The sequence below is a fragment of the Pieris brassicae genome, unplaced genomic scaffold (assembly GCF_905147105.1).
Source record: "Pieris brassicae unplaced genomic scaffold, ilPieBrab1.1, whole genome shotgun sequence".
NCBI lineage: Eukaryota > Metazoa > Arthropoda > Insecta > Lepidoptera > Pieridae > Pieris > Pieris brassicae.
Genome location: NW_025575913.1, coordinates 22,501 through 27,500, shown reverse-complemented (window position 1 = coordinate 27,500; position 5,000 = coordinate 22,501). Strand labels below are relative to the sequence as shown.

Genomic DNA, 5,000 nt, shown 5'->3' with positions numbered 1-5,000 from the left:
CATACATATTATTAATAAATACTGAGCGTGTGCTGCGAGCTTCAACGAGAAACATTCGGCGCGAAACTGTCGAGCGGCCGGCCGTCGCGCGCCGCACCTGTACGAGAAACATTTTCCTCTGACGTTGCATCGGAATAATTATTATAATTCATTATTATACATACATACATACATACATACATACATATTATTAATAAATTAATTGTTTTTTTTTTTTTTTTTTTTTTTTTCAAATAAACCCACATTGCCATTTCTCTGAGCGTGTGCTGCGAGCTTCAACGAGAAACATTCGGCGCGAAACTGTCGAGCGGCCGGCCGTCGCGCGCCGCACCTGTACGAGAAACATTTTCCTCTGACGTTGCATCGGAATAATTATTATAATTCATTATTATACATACATACATACATACATACATACATACATATTATTAATAAATATAATTGTTTTTTTTGTTTTTTCTTTTCTTCAAATAAACCCACATTGCCATTTCTCTGAGCGTGTGCTGCGAGCTTCAACGAGAAACATTCGGCGCGAAACTGTCGAGCGGCCGGCCGTCGCGCGCCGCACCTGTACGAGAAACATTTTCCTCTGACGTTGCATCGGAATAATTATTATAATTCATTATTATACATACATACATACATACATATTATTAATAAACCCACATTGCCATTTCTCTGAGCGTGTGCTGCGAGCTTCAACGAGAAACATTCGGCGCGAAACTGTCGAGCGGCCGGCCGTCGCGCGCCGCACCTGTACGAGAAACATTTTCCTCTGACGTTGCATCGGAATAATTATTATAATTCATTATTATACATACATACATACATACATACATACATATTATTAATAAATTAATTGTTTTTTTTTTTTTTTTTTTTTCTTCAAATAAACCCACATTGCCATTTCTCTGAGCGTGTGCTGCGAGCTTCAACGAGAAACATTCGGCGCGAAACTGTCGAGCGGCCGGCCGTCGCGCGCCGCACCTGTACGAGAAACATTTTCCTCTGACGTTGCATCGGAATAATTATTATAATTCATTATTATACATACATACATACATACATACATACATACATATTATTAATAAATATAATTGTTTTTTTTGTTTTTTCTTTTCTTCAAATAAACCCACATTGCCATTTCTCTGAGCGTGTGCTGCGAGCTTCAACGAGAAACATTCGGCGCGAAACTGTCGAGCGGCCGGCCGTCGCGCGCCGCACCTGTACGAGAAACATTTTCCTCTGACGTTGCATCGGAATAATTATTATAATTCATTATTATACATACATACATACATACATACATACATACATATTATTAATAAATTAATTGTTTTTTTTTTCTTCAAATAAACCCACATTGCCATTTCTCTGAGCGTGTGCTGCGAGCTTCAACGAGAAACATATCTATCAATACAAATGTCTATGCAAAAAAAAGAAAACAAACAAAATCATATCAGTCAATAAAATAAATAATAATATTTTTTACTACTACTACTAGTACTACTACGTGCTACTACTGCACGCCAATACACATACATAATAAAATGAAAAATCGTCTCTCTCTCGCTCGCTCTACGAGAAACATTCGACGTCCGCTCCAATGCCGACGCGGACTATTGCTCTCGGTATAGATGTGGAGCGAAACAGTCGTGCGCACAGCGTCGACTCGTTCTCGTTGCCGCGCGTCGTTCGTCTATATAATAGACACGAACGACGGACGAGAGAGAATGTGTTCTTGTTTTTGTTTTTGTGTTTGTGCGAAGTGTGAGAATATTATATACATATATTCGCGCATGGATGATATAGATATGGGTATGGATTTTCGGAGGAAATTATATCAAATTCGTATTTCGAATGCGAGACCGCCGAGATCTTTCCCAGCTCTCTCTCTCTCTGTGTGTGTGGTGTATAGTACATTTTATATATCTCTCTTGTGTCAACACAAAATAACAAAGAATATACATACTACTCCTCCTCATATTTTATATAATATAATATAAAATTATATTATAGCACCGCGTTCGCAGACCGTATGGTGATGTTACCAATCGACCAAGATTTGGGACCGTCTCCCCCGGTGTTATCTGTGATGTTAAAAGAATACGCTTCTAGGCACACCTCAACGCAGGGCGCCTAGCGTGTTCGACACGTGCGCGGTCGCCACGGCGACCGTATATGGAAAGAATGTATAAAAGAGGACGCACACGCGCCCATCGTCGAAACGGTGTGCGCAGCGTCGTGTTGGAATTTATCCCTCAAGCTCCGGGCGTTGATCGTATCTAGTGCGAATCATGCGTGTGTGTGCGCATGTAATTGCCAGCCGAGTTTTAATATGTTTACAATAACGTATTGAATAAAAATTGAGAAGTTGCGTTTAGATGAATGTTCAATTTTCAAATTGTCACAACATCGATTCCCGCCCGCGGGGTCGTGTTCGTTGCAGTTTTATGTCCCTCACAGTGGTCGAGCATCGTTGTACATCACCTCGTTGCGAGATCGTGACGGGACGGCCGCTCGTAGACCGGTCAAAGTTAGTCTATCGATATGAAGCGCGAACGTCGCGTCGCGTGCAAATTCGACGCGTTACGTTCACGCGTGTCGAGAAGGCGCGCGCGCAAGCGCGCGCCCCTCGACGCCGCCGAGCCAGCGGCTCGCCGAAGCCGCGTGACCGCGGTGTAGGCGTGTCGTTTGCGTAAGCAGCTCCCTGGTTGATCCTGCCAGTAGTTATATGCTTGTCTCAAAGATTAAGCCATGCATGTCTCAGTGCAAGCCGTATTAAGGCGATACCGCGAATGGCTCAATATATCAGTTTTGGTTCCTTAGATCTTACTCAGTTACTTGGATAACTGTGGTAATTCTAGAGCTAATACATGCAATCAGAACTCTGACCAGTGATGGGATGAGTGCTTTTATTAGATCAAAACCAATCGGCGGAGGGCCATGCGTCCGAAGTCGTTAATTTTGATGAATCTGGATAACTTTTGCCGATCGCACGGTCCAGTACCGGCGACGCATCTTTCAAATGTCTGCCTTATCAACTTTCGATGGTAGTTTCTGCGACTACCATGGTTGTCACGGGTAACGGGGAATCAGGGTTCGATTCCGGAGAGGGAGCCTGAGAAACGGCTACCACATCCAAGGAAGGCAGCAGGCGCGCAAATTACCCACTCCCGGCACGGGGAGGTAGTGACGAAAAATAACGATACGGGACTCTTACGAGGCCTCGTAATCGGAATGAGTACACTTTAAATATTTTAACGAGGAACAATTGGAGGGCAAGTCTGGTGCCAGCAGCCGCGGTAATTCCAGCTCCAATAGCGTATACTAAAATTGTTGCGGTTAAAAAGCTCGTAGTTGCATTTGTGCGCCGCGCTGTCGGTGCACCGCATCCGCGGTGATACTGACACGTCTGCGGAGCATATCGTCGGTGAGCCGGCGGTAAAACGCCGGTTCAATATCAAAATCCTATCGCGGTGCTCTTCGGTGAGTGTCGAGGTGGGCCGACAATTTTACTTTGAACAAATTAGAGTGCTCAAAGCGGGCTCAAAATGCCGCTTGAATATTTCGTGCATGGAATAATAGAATATGATCTCGGTTCTATTTTGTTGGTTTTCAGAACTCCGAGGTAATGATTAATAGGGATAACTGGGGGCATTCGTATTGCGACGTTAGAGGTGAAATTCTTGGATCGTCGCAAGACGAACATCAGCGAAAGCATTTGCCAAAGGTGTTTTCATCAATCAAGAACGAAAGTTAGAGGTTCGAAGGCGATTAGATACCGCCCTAGTTCTAACCGTAAATATGTCATCTAGCGATCCGCCGACGTTACTACAATGGCTCGGCGGGCAGCTTCCGGGAAACCAAAGATTTTGGACTCCGGGGGGAGTATGGTTGCAAAGCTGAAACTTAAAGGAATTGACGGAAGGGCACCACCAGGAGTGGAGCCTGCGGCTTAATTTGACTCAACACGGGAAATCTCACCAGGCCCGGACACCGGAAGGATTGACAGATTAACAGCTCTTTCTTGATTCGGTGGGTGGTGGTGCATGGCCGTTCTTAGTTGGTGGAGCGATTTGTCTGGTTAATTCCGGTAACGAACGAGACTCTAGCCTGCTAAATAGGCGTCGTCATTCAAGGTGTGCGCGACTCTCGGGGAGCGCAACTCACTGGCGACGTATTAAAATTCTTCTTAGAGGGACCGGCGGCTTCGAGCCGCACGAGATTGAGCAATAACAGGTCTGTGATGCCCTTAGATGTCCTGGGCCGCACGCGCGCTACACTGAAGGAATCAACATGTTCTCCCTGGCCTAGAGGCCCGGGCAACCCGTTGAAACTCCTTCGTGCTGGGGATTGGGGTTTGCAATTATCCCCCATAAACGAGGAATTCCTAGTAAGCGCGAGTCATAAGCTCGCGTTGATTACGTCCCTGCCCTTTGTACACACCGCCCGTCGCTACTACCGATTGAATGATTTAGTGAGGTCTTCGGACCGACACGCGGTGGCCTCACGGCCGTCGGCGTTGCTGGGAAGTTGACCAAACTTGATCATTTAGAGGAAGTAAAAGTCGTAACAAGGTTTCCGTAGGGGAACCTGCGGAAGGATCATTAACGTTGGTTTTTTCTTTTTGTTTTGTTGTTGTCAAAGACTCGCAAAAAAAGAAAAAAATACAAAAACACGTGAATGATACGAATCAAAATCGAATCCGAGACGGTTGACTCTCTCTCGTCGATTCGCGACGTGTGCGTTGCGACACGCTTTGATTAGCGTTCGCTATCGCCTATTGATACTTTGAAATAATATTTTATAATTTTTGTGTACAACCACGCAAATAAAAGAGATTTTCTTTCTTTTCATTTGTCGTACACGTTAATGATAAGTATTATTTTCAAATTTTTTTGTTTAATTTTTTCGCACCTTTTATATTTTCTCATACAAAAACACACACAAAAACAAAACGATTACCCTGAACGGTGGATCACTTGGCTCGCGGGTCG

The 5,000-nt window shown here is 44.4% G+C and overlaps 2 non-coding genes across 2 annotated transcripts in view; both read left to right on the top strand.

Moving 5' to 3' along the window:
• The first annotated feature begins 2,707 nt into the window (after positions 1 to 2,707).
• Positions 2,708 to 4,613, top strand: LOC123719201. The gene has a single exon (XR_006755267.1). It is a non-coding gene; the product is annotated as a small subunit ribosomal RNA (ribosomal RNA).
• A 352-nt stretch (positions 4,614 to 4,965) lies between these two features.
• Positions 4,966 to 5,000, top strand: part of LOC123719199 — a 157-nt gene continuing 122 nt past the window's right edge. The window contains exon 1 of the ribosomal RNA XR_006755265.1: positions 4,966 to 5,000. This exon is cut by the window's right edge and continues 122 nt beyond it. This is a non-coding gene — a ribosomal RNA (5.8S ribosomal RNA).